At 40.4% G+C, this 15859-nt stretch overlaps 1 protein-coding gene across 8 annotated transcripts in view; it reads right to left on the bottom strand.

The window, feature by feature from the left end:
• CTNND1 (catenin delta 1) overlaps nucleotides 1-10887 on the bottom strand; it is a 45822-nt gene extending 34935 nt beyond the window's left edge. For 2 of the 8 annotated variants that reach the window (XM_077748896.1, XM_077748899.1), the window contains exon 1: nucleotides 10662-10886. The gene's annotated coding sequence lies outside the window, so the exon portion shown is untranslated. Of the gene's footprint in view, nucleotides 1-9629; nucleotides 9692-10542; nucleotides 10562-10661 lie in introns of those variants that run through there. The other 6 variants (XM_077748898.1, XM_077748895.1, XM_077748897.1 and 3 more) reach the window with 6 other exon arrangements.
• Nucleotides 10888-15859: the final 4972 nt, after the last annotated feature.

Below are 15859 nucleotides of genomic sequence, written 5' to 3'. Positions count from 1 at the left end.
GCTAGAATGACACAGTCCTAAATCCTATATTCTAGACTCAGAACCTATAAAAAATTATCTCATACTTTAGAATCCTGGGCTCCTACACTACAGGATATCCCTATTTACATTGCAGACTGGACAACACTGATTATTTTTAAAACAACTTAGTTAAGAGGCGCCTGGGTGGCTCAGCCAGTTGAGCTTCCGACTCTTGACTTCAGCTCAGGTCTGGATCGCTGTTAGTGAGATCAAGTACACACTGGGCTCAGCACTGACAGCGTGGAACCTGTTTGGGATGCTCTCCCCGCATCCTTCTCTCTCACTCAAAATAAATAAATGAACTTTTAAAAAATGATTTAGTTTAATTTTCCTCCAAGAAACAAAGGGCTGTGCCAACATCTTCAAAAACGGTTCCATATCCATCCCAAAAGAAGCCTAAAGTCCCAAATCTAGCATTCATGACCCCAGATAATTCTAACCCAGTTGACAATATAACAGAAATTATCAGTAACTCTGGATTCAAATGTTATCTTTGACACTTATTCAAGCAAGTGACTTTAACTTCTGGTTTGAGTACGCATAAGTGAGTAGCAAAATGTTTTTAAAAAGAACCATAAAGAGAAATATTTCCACAGGAAGCATGTGTCACTAAAGATTTAGGAAAGAAGGATGCCATTGAAAAACCTAGTTTCAAAACAACTACAAACATCTATGAATGCTGAAGTTATACATATCAAGCAGTTATTTAAAGCAACTTCAAATTTTGGGGAATCTGTGATTGCCTAGAGTATTTACTATGCAAGAGAATACAGTTACTTGACCAGAGGAGAAGGGGATGGAAGGGAAATAAATGTTTCCTGATTGAGGTCATCTCCCAAGGATGATATTAAGTAACAGGATGACAACTAGAAAGGTATAATTAAAGACAAGGACAGAGGGTAACCAGGTCAAGTTGCAGGGCTAAACTCCAAACTGAGAGAGAGGGAGACAGAGAGATTCTTTCACTGAAGGTCAGACTAGCTAAACCAGATTATCTTGAGAGCAAAAGTAAGAACGTGATTCAAGACACCAAGTGCTCTTGGGAATCAAATATCCTTTTCCTTTCCGATATGTGGTTGCCTAGAACATCAATCACTAAATAGCTGGTGCTTATTCCTCAATCCCACCAAAGTCAACCAGGCCAACTGGCTTGGTACATGCTTTAATAACCCTTAATGCTTCAACACACATACGGAAAGGGAAGACAGTTATCGGGGATGAACATCGCCTCCCATGTGCAAAACAGAAATATGAATACGGTGACCTAGAATGTGGTCCCTGAAGCCATGAAATCCCAATGATTAGGGCTTCGGGGAAGCAGGAGCTTTCTGATCAAATGAACAAACAGAAAAGCAACAGATAAGTGGGGCAGGCATATTTGGTCATAAACCAAAGCACAAATATACTCAAAAAGAAACTGTACCAGATGCAGGCTGTCACTTCTCCTGTTCATAGAAAATGGACTATGTAGATAAGGAGGTGGAGAAATACATTTCTCTAGAGAGGAAATTTTTATCTCACTTCCCAAATGCATACAAGCTTATTCTAAGTAGCTGCCCTACTATTATATTTTCCAAGACAAGGGTCATCAACCTGTGCAAAATCTGCTACTCTGCAAATTACATGCTGACTATATTCACATGGAACTTCTGCAATGGGACAAAGATAGAAGTTGGGTCAGGTATTGCCTCAACTCTTTACACAGAATACACAAAAAGTTGTTACCAGCTGTTGTCTCTGGAGCCTGAAGTGAGGAGAAGACCTTTTTTTTTTTGTATTGTACAGTGTATGACGAGGTCTAAAGTAAATTATTCCCTCTTCCCCACAACACATGCCCATTGAGCCTCTCTGAACAAATCTACTTCTCCCCTCATCTCTCTTGCTCACTGGAAACAGCCGGCCTCAGGACCCTTGAACATTCTATTCATATCTACATGACCTCACCCTAATTACCTTTTAGGTCTCTCTCAAACATACCTGATTAAGTGAGGACTTCCCTGACCACTCTCTCTTATATTTAAAAGTCTCACTCTACCCCTGCACTTCTTATTCACCACTCTGTATTCTGCTTTATCTTTTCCGCAATAGTATCACCACATTCTAGCATACCAAACATCTACTTGCTTATTTATTATCTATCTCTTCCAACTAGAAAGTAAACTCTGTCAGGTCTATCTGATGTACTGCTATATTCCAGCGCATGGCATACAGCAGGCTCTCAAATTTCTTTTAATTTAAAAAAAAAATTTACTGTTTGTTTTTGAGAGCACATGAGCAGGGGAGGGACACACAGAGAGAGGGAGACAGAGGATCTGAAGTGGGCTCCATGCTGACAGCAGAGAGCCTAACGTGGGGGTTGAACTCGCAAACTGTAATATCATGACCTGAGTTGAAGTCGGACACTTAACTGACTGAGCCATTCAGGCTCCCTTCAAATTTCTTTTAAATGAATGAAGACGTTTCACTTTTCCAATGAAAACAAAAAGTTAAATTTTAGAGAAATTAACTTTGTTCATTTTTCTTTCTATGTATTTTTCAAGAGCATACAGGCACACAGAGGTTTATTCACATCTTGTTAGGAGATTTAAAAGATACTCTTGTATTGTTACAACTAAACATCTGGAATAAAGAAATCCTGCCCCTCCCCTGCCAAAAAAAAGTTCATAGCAATACAGTTCTATACCAAGAGAGTGACATATACATATATGCAGAACAATTCACTTTCTTTTTAAGATTTTTCTATTTTTAAGTAATCTTCACACCCAATATGAGGCTCAAACCTACAACCCTGAGATCAAGAGTTGTACGGTCCACCTACTGAGCCAGCCAGGCACCCCAACATTTCATTCTTTCAGTTAATATGTTGGGCCGTCTATTGTCTTCTGAGTCTTATGAGCAGGGGCAAAATAGATATTTTTACATGTATGTAAGAGGTCATGTAAGGTAGTAAGACAGCAGGAGGGGACAAAGAAAGAATGCTGTCATGTTTTCTTAAAATAACCTAAGAAGCCAATTTTTAAAAAGAAAAATAGGAAAGGGTAAAAAGATTCTTGCTTACTGTTGGGAGCTCTCTTTTTGAAAGACCTGTGATGACACTTAAGTCAGGAAACACACTTAATGACATCTTTGATTTCCACTTAATGTAACTTTCTATACTTTTGTCCTAATTGTGATCTTAGGCCCATCAGTTCAGGGCCTCCTGTAGCCTAACCTGCAGATCTGGCTGACCTTCCGCGGGACAGACATTCAAATGGCCAGCTCTGCCCTGGTTTACAACAGTCAATGGAGAGCAGAACAGCGGAGAGGTTACAGAACCTCCCCCCACTCCCAACAAAGAAACTGTGGAAGCAAATCAGATTGGCACCAATTTTTCCTTTAAAACAGACTACTCTATTTTAAAAGTGTGCTGAATATACACCAGCTACTTTGTTTCAATGAGATTCAATTCACTTGCAAAGAAATGAAAACTGTAGGTGCTTTGATAAAAGTATTGAAAAGTTGACCTAGTTTCTATAACGAGGTCTTATGTCCTCAACCATCAGAATATATTCTGTTTTCTTAAAATACAAGCTCCCTAAAACAAAAATCTTTTCATGCCACAAAGCAATCTCTCAATGTGCTACTGCATTCCAATACAGAACAACATGGGAAGCACACACAAAACTTAATTTACGCTTAGAAAAGTACTTTTTTTTTTCGTTCTACTGTCAATTGAACGAACATGGGTAACTAATTAGTAAATGTGGATAGGATCTGAAAATCAAAGATAAAAACTAATCTGAGTTACTAGAAGAGATCTTCTTGAACCACATTTTACCCTAATCAAGAGCTAACTGAAAGAAACCAGAAGCAGAATCCTAATACTTATACCTTTAGCACATGAGTATAATTTATTCTAGGATGAGAATCAGAAACTTCTTCCATATTAAGTGTTAGTGAGGCAAAGCAACAGCCAAAAAGATTGGCAACCTCAGGAGAAAAGATAGGGAACACCAGAGAACAGGAAAGCAAACAAAGAGGAGAACATGTAGAAGAATCAGTAGAGGGAAATGTGGGTTTAAAAAAAATGCAAAGAGATGGGTGGGGAGCTATGACGGGAACTATGGAGTGCCAACAGAAATTAGTTAAAGTACTATTCAGAACATTAGTTTCATGGGTTAGTTAGTATGAAGGGAAGGAAAACCTTCAGCCAGAAGAAACCTAGAAGTTTCCAGGCAAGCCTGCATCTGACACATACACATTTCTGACAGGCCCACAGTTTGGCTTTTCCGCATACAAGAGCGGATCTCTTTCTTAGAAGCATACTTCTCACAGGATGCACAGGATGCATTAATGAACTCAAAATTTCTACACACCCCAGTTTTACCAATGTCCATAAACAGGGGTTGAAAATAGAGCATGATGTTTCCTGAACATAAAAAGAGGGGAATTTATATCAAGAAAAGAGATAGTAAAAGCCTGCCCTCATTTCTATGTAGTTTCCTATACAACCATTCATAGCTGAGTATTATCCTACAAAATCCTGGTTGGACAAGACTTCAAGGTAAAGAATCTGGTCCAAAGTCAAAAATAATAAACCCGACAAAGCTCTTCCAGTCCATTCTCTGCAAAATTAAAGACAGTTTAACCTTGGATGCTAGAATTCTACCTCTTATAGGTAGAAAAGACAGGAGAAACTTTATGTCTTCTTTTCCCCTAATGTTTCCAAGTCTCTGAAAAAATTATCATAAGATAGTCAAGCTTTGCCACATGTTTCTCTTCTCCCACTAATGCCTCGCTTTACTTTATTAAAAGTTATCCATCCCTGGGGTGCTTGGGTGGCTCAGTTGGTTAAGTGTCTGACTTCGGCTCAGGTCATGATCTCACAGTTTGTGGGTTCGAGCTCCGCATCGGGCTCTAGGCTGACAGCTCAGAGCCTGGAGCCTGTTTCAGATTCTGTGTCTCCCTCTCTCTGCTCATGCTGTCTCTCTCTCACAGAAATAAATAAAAAACATTTAAAAAAAATTTTTTTAAGTTATCCATCCCTACATTTTGGACAACCCTGCCCATATAACTCTCCAAAGTTGTCTATTAGACACTTTTTTTTCCCATTAAAAAAGTTAGCTTGGGGTGCCTGGCTGGCTCAGTCAGTAGAGCATGCGAGATACCAGAGTGTAGAGATTACTTAAAAATAAGATCTTTAAAACAAAAAGTTAGTTTACTCATCCAGGAAGCCCATTTATTCCGTTAGAGAAACGTCCATACCATATAGAGTGCCAGGTTTTAAGAGACCTTAAAGGGTATTTAGTCCAAAAGACAAATGATGTTTGAATTCATCTAAAGCATCCATTCTAATAGGAAAAACTTACAAGGCATTACCATGAGCTGAGCACCATTCTATGAATTTTACATATATTAAATCACGTAAGCATCACAACAATCCTTTGAGACAGATTATGTTATTGTTCTCATTTTACCGATGGAGCCGAAGGCATAGAGCGATCAAACAATCTACCCACGATCAGCGGCAGAGCAAGAGTGAACTTGGGTAGTCCAGCCCAGGGATCCATGCTCTGAGCCACTATGCTACGCTGCCTTGTCTCTCCATATCTGTGGAACTCTCAGACTGGAAATTTCCTGTTCAGTCCATATTTCAATCAAAAAACACAGAAAAAGGAAACATTTGTGGCAAAAGGTTAACTATGGGTGTCTAGGTGACTAAGGGTATGCAGGAGTTATTGTGCTATTCTTGCAACTTTCCTAAGTTTGAAATTTTTTCAAAATTAAAAGTTGAGGGACACCTGGGTATCTCAGTCAGTTAAGCATCCAGCTCTTGGTTTCAGCTCAGGTCATGATCTCACGTTTCGTGAGTTCGAGCCCCACATCAGGTTCCGTGCTGACAGTGCAGAACCTGCTTGGGATTCTCTCTCTTCCTCTCTCTGCCCCTCTCCCGCTTGTTCTCTCTGTCTCTCTCTCAAAAATAAATAAACTTAGGGGCACTTGGGTGGCTCAGTTGGTTAAGCGTCCGACTTCAGCTACGGTCATGACCTCACAGCTTGTGAGTTCGAGCCCCACGTCAGGCTCTGTACTAACAGCTCAGAGCCTGGAACCTGCTTCGGATTCTGTGTCTCCCTCTCTCTCTCTCTGCCCCCTCCCCTGCTCATGCTCTGTCTCTCCTGTCTCAAAAATAAATAACATTTAAAAACAATTTTTTTAAGTAAACTTAAAATTTTAAAAAAATTAAAAGTTCAAAGTTGCTTTCCTCATCATATAATGGAACATAGTTTGCAAAAGTGATGACCAAATTAACCCAACGGCTAGCAAAGAATGCTTTAAGAAAGCTCTGGATCTTTATATTGTCCCCACTAAATGCCTGATCTAAATTGCCCACACCACTCCAGTCAGACTGAAGGACTCACTGGAGAGGAAGTGGCCTAAAAATGGGGAACACCGTTGCTGAACCACAACAGTAACTGTGGGTTCCATTCTCAATGCCTAATATTTAATAACCAAGGACATTCAATTCCAAATAGAATGGGAGTGCGGACATTTACTCCCAAAACTGCACTATATAATACAACCAAATACAAATCAATCCAGACCCTTATTTAACCCCTCGTTAGTTCTAACCAGAATATCAGTTCTTCCCTCCTTACTGTATCCAGGCTGTATCGATGCTCTCTACTGGAAACCTTGCAGGCAACTGCATTTTAGGCAGAGCAACCCCTATTTTAGCCTTTCATGGCATTTTAATCCTTGTGCAATGGGAGAGAACATGAAATCACATACTGATAACCTAGGAATCATTCCTTTAGGCAGTTTCCTGTTACTATTGTTCTACATTACCCATGAAAATGAATTTAGGTTCTTAAATTCATACTTCCCAATACACTTGGTGAACGAAATCTGAAGTTTCGTAGCAGAAGCACTGACAAAAAAAATTAATGATATCCAAATGTACTTTCTTTAGAACACTGATGTTCAAAACTATTGTCCCAAGCTTCTCGAGTTTTCATTAACTAGTATAAAAACCACTCACTTCTAACATGTTGGAAAGTAATACTTCCCTGCTGCTGCCCTAGTCATTTCCAGGTGAGCAGCTCCTCTCCCCTAGACAGTGGCTATATTTAAGGTTTCAGTGGTTGAAGTTAATAGCCGCCTAGATTATGAAATATGATGACCCTTACTTTTTATACTACCCTTTTGACAACTCGCCCAGAAAAGAGGGTGTTTTTTTTAAATCAAAATGTTAAATCTTCGATGATTTCCAGAAACCTCACTTAAAAATGAGAGGTAGGAAATGTGTAAAAGGTTGAAACTACAGACTACAGCAGAAGTTTCTAAATTACACTGATTTTGTTAATCCAGGTTGTACTGCTTCCCACCTCGACTTCCTTTCACTCTTCCCCACAAAGTCCCTCGGGGATTCCCATCAAATGCCTTATTTAACCAAGACTTATTGACACCTTGGTATATACCTGACACTAAGACAGCAGCTAAGAGGACATAGAAGACAGCCTCACGGTCTAGAAGGAAAGGCAAAAAGAAGTAGACAACTTTAACACAATGTGATAAACGTTATTTGAGCTACTGTTACAAGCCTCTCCCTGCAAGTTGCCAATGTCATTTCAAACCACACGCCTGCAAATTCTCTAGAAGAAGAAATTTCACTGATAATCAAAGTTGGAGGCATTTCCGGTCAGTTTAAGAAATCAGGATAGCGAGGGTAAGCATGTGGGACGATCCCAGTCTTAAAGACTGAGAGGCTATCCATTCTAGTATACTCAGGTCTCTGTGGGATTTACGGAAAATGGATTTTTTACATATATTAACCCAACATGCAGGGGGTTGGGATTCTAAGGGGGGGGGGCTGGCACTCTGCAAAATTAAACACTCCTGCCTCTAGCAAGGGCTCATTTTAGTTCTGGCTCTTGTTTCCATTCTCTCTGGAGAATGGTAGTATATTAGTGGCTAGGTCCATGGACTTTGTAGTTAGTCAGAGGAGAGTTTAATTCTGGCCTTGGCCACTTACGGGCAGTGAGATTTTCAGCAAACCTCAGCTTCTCTGAGGCTCATAGTCCTTAAACAACAACAACAACAAAAACAGTTGTGGAAAATTAAGTAAATGGTTTATGCAAAATGCTCAGCATGCAGTATAAAACAACAAGAGGGTGGGGAGAGAGGGCTGGAAGTGGACCATGAGGTACTAAAATAGAAAGCAATAAATTATACAGAGCTAATCATTTTGTTATTCCAATTGAATAGTGACCTGTGCTTAATTTATTTGCATCCGTCCTGTCTCACCCATCCCGGGAGAGCAACTACCTCATAAACCTAAGGCTGAATTGCAATTAATCTGAGGTTTCTTTAGGAAAAAATCTACAATAGTCCCAATTTTTATACTGAGAGAACATATCCTAGCCCCGTGACTCCCTGTAATTTGGAGCCCTAAGAAAGGCAGCAGAACTCTAACCACCCAAAAGAGACACCCACCTGGAACACACAGACCGTACCTTACTCGTATAACAAAGAAACCAACAGTATATAGGAGTCAAACACAAAAAGAAAAATCTGCACAACTCATACTTACTCGTCTTTTTTTATCCCAAAACCAAAACGAGGAGCAAGACAAAAAAAATCAGAGATTTACTAGTTTGCACCCCTTGTATTTCCTGAAAGAACTAGCAGAGGTGAGGAAAAAGACAAATGTTCCATCTTATCAACCAGAAGGCTCTATAGTACACACCAGTCAAAACAAAGCCTCAGTGGTGGAAATAGTCCTGGACACTAGTTACTAGGATGCTCACTGCAGCTACACAAAGCCCAGTATTTAAAGCTGGACCCAAACCACCACCACTCAGTCATCCAGAACCTATTTTCAAACTGCCTTTGTACTCCTTCTTCGGATTCCCTCATCCCTCCCCCTAAAGGTTGGGTGCGAAACCGACACTGTGGCAGCAACATGACCAACCCTCCAAAGATCCACCAAGAAACCTCCCCTAGGCTGGAGTCAAGGCAGAGAAAACGTTTAATATTTTCCAAATTTTCCCTCGAACAAGAACTAGAGCCGAACAGACTGTACATATTATCTTTTTTCTTTGTAACGGCACTTGCTAGAATTATGAGATCCAGACATCAAAATTTGACTGTAGCCCTCGCATAGATTAGATTTAAAAAGGAACAAAGTTGTTTGCTCTGAAGCCACAACCTCACCAGGATGAAATCATCTTTCAAGAAATACTCCCATTCTGGAAAAGAAATTCAAGGAAGTGTTGTCTAAAAAGAATGGGAGGAGTGCACAAAATCAGGGGGTTATTAAAGCCACGTACCCGTTTAAAGCTAAAGGCCAGCTTATCTATTAAGGCCCATCTTGTTACAATCAGGGCAGTATCTATTCCAGCTCTCATTTTCAGACCGATGCGCATTTTCAAAGAGAGAAAGGAGAGAACACTCAGTTTCCAGCTCCTGATGAGTTGGCTATATAATTATCCAGAAACAGTATTTTTGCAAGGATGTATTTGCAGAAAAGAAGAAACGAGTGTTAAGATTAAATACATGAAGGCAGTCACGGGCCTTCGGCTCTTACCGATCTGTGATTTCACGGCAAATTAACCAAACCAAAAACTCACCTCCAAAAAACAACTTTCAGTTTGGTGAAAAAGGGAGAATTCTTGTTGTACTTTCTCAAATGCATTCTCAACACTGACGTCTGCGTTCAGTGTTTTCTCTTAACTTCACCTTATCTGATCCACGACCCTTTCAGAGGCCACAAAGCTGGAAATATCTCCAGGTGTGTTGCCACTTTATTCACGTGAACTTAAAAAGCATGATTAGAATTTCCTTAGCCCTTTAAGCACAGAAACCCAACGTTACGGTACTTGCAGGCTGAACATGTAACCCCTGTACAAATCTTTGCCATCAAAGGTAGCCGTAGGGAGAAAGAAATGGCAATTTGGTTAACATGGATCCATTTGTTTTCTTTTATAAAGCAAAGTAGCGAGGCTATGGCTCGCTGGAGAATGAGGCTCCCACCCACCGCACCTGGAAAAGTAAAAGAGGGATCCACCCAGGAACAGCAAGGCTGAAACTGATCTGGGCCGTTCAAACTCTCTGGGGGAAAACCACCACCATGTAAGCTGCAAAGCTCCCTGCAACTTTCCACTTCCACAAACCTAATGATAAAAGGGGGGAAAAAGTTTTGAGATATATGCAGAACCATCTGTATAAGTAGCTTCCGACCCGGACAAATTCCTTTCCCAACCCACACGCGACATGCCAAAAACCCGAACTTTGGGTTTGGGCTCTGAAAACAGAAGTTTGTTAGCTTAACACCAGGGGAAAAAAACCCATAAAATCAAAGAACACCCAGAAATGTAAATTTCCATGGAAACGTAAATTTGCTCTCACCCCTCTGGATCTACTCGTCTCCCTATATTAGACTGAGCTGGAAGTTTGTTTCTGGGTCTTGAATATTTTAAATATAATAAAATACCAAAATCCCCCCAAAGTAGGAAGAAAAAATAACAATTGCTTAAAAGTCACCCGTCAGCACCGCAGAGTCTCCCGTTTTTAACTTCGCTCTGGTTACCGAAAGACAATCATTCCACTTGGCTTATCCTCCTTCACCCGGCTGTACACACGGTTTTTAAAAAGGCACACACCTCAGAGGTGGACTTCTAAAACCCAGTCCTTTAAGAAAGAAACCCAAGGCTTCGTCAATGTGCTGAGAAAGACAGATCCAGCAGGGTAGTTGGTTTTTCGCCACTTCTTCCTCCTTTCAGGATCAGGATCTTTCCTGCTCTTCTTTCTCTCTCTCTCCCTCTCTCTCTCTCTCTTTTTTTTTTTTTCCTCGCAGATCCAACACCTAAAATGGAAGTTGCACCCAGCCAAAGGCTAGGGAGCCTGGGTGGTGACAAACTGATCTGGCAGCCCTACCCCCTCGCTTTCCTCAGTGATGTCAGCCCCTGAGAACTTCCAATAGGAGCCAGGCATAAATCAGGGAGCTGATGTTATCCAATAGGAAACTTTATTATAGGAAATTAAAAAAATAAAAAAGGCGAGAGAGAGGAGGAGAGAGAGACAGGGGGAAGTTTTATATATATATTTATATTTAAAGTGGAGACGACCCAGTCTCTGAGGAGTGACTGCAGAGCTCCGGCCGGCCGAAGGAACCGGGCTCCCGAGGACCGCACGGCACGCCTAGGCTCCCGCTCGCCCTGATGGTGGGGTTCTTGCTTCCTCTCCCTTCCTTCCCGGGTAGGGAAGTAGGAGAAGAGCTGATCTGATTTGCCTGCTGCTGTTTGGTTTGTTGCTTTCAACTCCCAAGCATTTCCCCCAAAAGAAGACAGGAAGGGAAGGAAAGAAAAATCCTAGTAACAGGACCGCTATGTATTGACTGGGCTGGGAGGGAAAAGCCGAGGTAAACTTCCCATTTCAGTGTTTTGGCTTAACTGCGTTATAGCTAATGAGAAATAAATAAATAAATGCCTGGAATTGTTAACAGTTTTTAGTGTCTGTGCTTTCGACTAGAAGGAGGCTGTATCCGCTGGGCTGTTGAAGAAAATCACTGTCTTCCCATTTGTCCCCAAATCAAAATGATGTGTGTTTGAAGGGGAGAATAAGTGGAATTCAGTAAGCAAGTAATATATTTAGAGGAGATAACAGCATGTGTAAGAAAAACTAAATTTCACTTTAAGAAAATTCGATTTCTTTGTGCACTACAAGCTTACCATGATCTAGTTCATACATTCTCTTTGTACATTTATCCCACATAAAGGATTATACAGGTATTCTTTTTCTGAGTTACAAGTGATCCTTAATATGTTCTTACACTGTAAGCCATGAAGGACAGACGTCGGATTTTTCTTTTCTTTCTTTCTTTTTTTTTTTTTTTACATGCTTGACAAAGACTAGTACTTTATGGTCATTTGGTGATTACTAAAGAAAAATGATAACGATGAATTGAAATTTTCCTTTTTTATTCTTACTGAAAAATCTACCTGTAGACTGCTGCCAAATGAATCTTCATAAAGTTTTCATAATCTAGAATAATGGTTAAGAGCATAGGTTCTGTAGTCAGACTGCCTGGCTTCAAACCTTCCTGCTCTGCAAGCACACTTAAGTAAATGTATTACTATGTGACCTTGAACAAATTATATAATCTCTCTGAGCCTATGTTTCCTTAACTATAAAGTGAAGATCATAACTATATCTCTCACAGGACTGTTGTGAGAATTAAAATACACATAAAGTTCTTAGAACAGCATACAGCATGTAATATGAACTCACTAAGAATGAGTTGTTATTACCAGCATCTACCCTGCTCCAAAACCTTCAGTGGCTTACCATCGCCTGATAATAGCAAACAACGACAGAGCATCTATCATGTGAAAGGCACTTTGTGCTCATTATCTCTAACTTCTAAAACACCACCATGGAGATAGTATTACCACCATTTCACAAATGAGGAAATCAAGGTTCAGCAAGGTGAAGAAACTTGCCTGAGTTGGTCTGGCTAAGAAGTGATTCCCTCATTGATCCAACTCCAAAGCCCATGCTCTTTCCATCACCTTATGGTCAGGAAAAAAGCCAAGTCCTCATCTGCTTTCAAGGTACCACATTAACTCACTCAGTACATTAAAGTCACCCTTACTAACCACAATCTGACCTTTCCTTATCTATCTAAACTGGAATTCCACTCCTCCTCAGCATGAACATGCCCTTCTAATCAGGCTGATCTAGTCATTATCCACCATCCCCACCCCCCGCATATTCAGTCTACAGTCTCACAGACCCTCATATCTGGTCTAAAATGACCAAAAAAGGACTTCTCTCAGAAGGGCTGGAAGACCAAACAGGCATCACAGCGCTTGTTTGATGGGCTTTAAACAAACTAAACTAGATTGGGAAATTAATACATTAAACAGAGACAGGCACAAACTTTAACCCTCATTATCTAGGAACCTTCTCTTATTATCTTATCACATCTTCTACCTCTACTTTCCATCTAGTATTCCTGGTCCTCCACAGCAAGTTCAAAAGCCAAAGACAACTGCCAACGGAAAACAACCAGCACAAGAAATGTTCGTTGATTCATTGATTCCTAGATCAGAGCTATATTCTAGAATATTCTATGATTTTCTAGAGATGGGTTGGTCTTGTTTCCTTCAATTCATCACTAAAAATTTGCAAGTATTTTGCCTTCCTTTAGTGGGTGTGTTTTCCTGTCTCCCTCACCACAAGATGAGCTCCATGAAGACATGAATGGTATCTTTCTAGTTCATGATGTATCCCCAGAGCTCAGCCTAATGTCTCATATTTAGCAACAGGTAAGTGAGTGAATGGAGTCTCTTGGCTTACTAGTTATGCAATCCTGGGCAAGTCATTTTTATATTAATGAATTTGTAGATAACATTAAAAATAAAGTTATATACAAACCAAAAAAGATAACCCAGGATGCCTGAGTGGCTCAGTCAGTAAAGCATGAGACTCTTGATCTCAGGATCATGAGTTCAAGCCCATGTTCGGCAGAAAGATTACTTAAAAAAAAAAAAAAAAAAGATAATTCAGTGATGAAAAAGTTAAAATTTAAATTTATCTGAAATAGCTGTCTCCAAATAAAGCATCACAAGGATTAATACTCACTGAGGGATAAACTCTTTACACCCAGGCGACCAAAAAAAAGATGAGTTCCACTTGGGTTATTCTGAGTACCTACTGTGAGCCAGGTACTCTTCTAGATGTCAAAGATAATGAGTAGACCAGTTCCTTGCTATCAGAAAGCTTACATTCTAACGGAGAGAGAGAGATTAGTAAATGTCAGATGGAATACTACACAGAGATTTAAAACAAACTGATAGGGGCACCTGGGTGGCTCAGTCGGTTAAGTGTCCGACTTCAGCTAAGGTCATGATCTTGCAGTCCATGAATTCAGGCCCTGTGACCGACTCTGGGCTGACAGCTCAGAGCCTGGAGCCTGCTTCAGATTCTGTCTCCCTCTCTCTCTGCTCCTCCCCCACTCATGCTCTGTCTCTGTTTCTCAAAAATGAATGTTAAAAAATTATTTTTAAAAACCAGACGGATAATAATAATAATGACTTGTGGCTTATTCTACACTGAATGTCAGGGACAAACTCTTTGGAGAGTTTGACATTTCAGTTAAAATCTTTTAAGTTGAAATCTGAATGGGAAGAAGCAGCCAACCATGAAAACATATGAGCACTGGTAAGACTAATGCCAAACCTCTCAAGTGTGAGGCTGAAACACACTGAATCCAGCAGAGTGTCAGAATGAGGAGGGAATGATAGGAATATGGAAGATTCTACAGGTTATTTAGAGAAAGGAGCTTTGATTTCATTCTTTGTTTAAAATGTTTGTTTATTTATTTAGAAAGAGAAAGTGCTCCCGCACATGAGTGGGGGAGGGGCAGAAAGGAGGGTGAGAATCCCACACTGCCATTGCAGAGCCCAACATGGGGCTCCATCTCACAAACCATGAGATCAGGACCTGAGCCGAAATCAAGATTTGGATGCTTAACTGACTGAGCCACCCAGGTGCCCCTTGATTTTATTCCTAGGAAGAGGAAAGCCTCTGAGGGCTTTCAACAGCAGAATGACATGATCTAACTCAGGTTTTGAAGAGTTGATGTGTCCAATGGATTAAAGAGGGGGCAAGGGTGAAAGCAAGGAAATTAGTTTGAAGCTCAAGTTGCAGTAATAGAAAGCTGACCACAGTAGTAACAGTGAAAATGGAGAGAAGTCAATGGATTGAGGGTATGTTCAGAGATACATGGTTGTTTTTTATTTCAGAGGTTTTTCTTTCTTTTCTTTCTTTCGTTTGCTTGGTTTCTAATGCATGGAATATTACACTCAGGGCTCAGTTTCACAGCTCTCAAAGTTTAACTCCCCACTGCCCACAGCCATCAGTACTTACACACAAAGAAAAACAAGATACCATAAAATGCTGAAAGATTAGGGAAGAGCTAGGAAATAACATCATGTTTAGAAAAGAAATATTAAAAACACATAAAGTAGAAATATTAACTTAAGGGCTGAGTGCTGCGCTGTGCTGACTCTACTTCTAAAATATACTAAAACTATAAATGCCAAGGAGAAGAAACCGGAAAAAAAAAAAAACCACGCCACTGGATGTCCCTACAAAAGAAGACAAAATATTTTTACTCCTCTCTACCCTCTGGTGGCTACATATTACCATCAAAAGTTTGTCATTTTTGAAGCCCTGGGTAGGATGGCCATTTAACATTCCCTTTAGAAATTCTGCTATCACGGGGCGCCTGGGTGGCTTAGTCGGTTAAGCGTCCGACTTTCGCTTAGGTCATGATCTTGCGGTTCGTGGGTTCGAGCCCCGCGTCGGGCTCTGTGCTGACTGCCAGCTCAGAGCCTGGAGCCTGTTTCAGTCTGTGACTCCCTCTCTCTCTGACCCTCCCCTGTTCACGCTGTCTCTCTCTCTCTCCTAGAAATAAATTAAAAAAAAAAATTCTGCTATCACAAGATTTAACTAAAATGGTGTTGGATGCAAAAAGAAACCAAGAAGGGAGAACTCTCTGCTGCTTGAAAATTAATCCACTCCTAATAACAATTCATGAGACGATATAATATTTATATTTTTTGTACAACCTTGCAGGATCACCTCTACTGGTACTTCACCCACCTACTCAAGTCGATTCCACAGTAACAGATGCCTAAACAAGCACTGTTCTGCCTTGTCTTTTTTTTTTTTTGCTTGCTTGTGTCCTCCTTCTGCTAAGTTTGATGTCCTTTCACAAACTGCTTCCTCTTCAAAATATAACTGCAACCCAAAATGTCTTCTGTGCCTTGATCTTTTTTCCATCTCAAGAGCA

This window comes from Crocuta crocuta, unplaced genomic scaffold (assembly GCF_008692635.1).
Source record: "Crocuta crocuta isolate KB4526 unplaced genomic scaffold, BGI_CrCroc_1.0 scaffold323, whole genome shotgun sequence".
NCBI classification, from domain to species: domain Eukaryota; kingdom Metazoa; phylum Chordata; class Mammalia; order Carnivora; family Hyaenidae; genus Crocuta; species Crocuta crocuta.
This window is presented reverse-complemented; position numbering and strand designations above follow the sequence as displayed.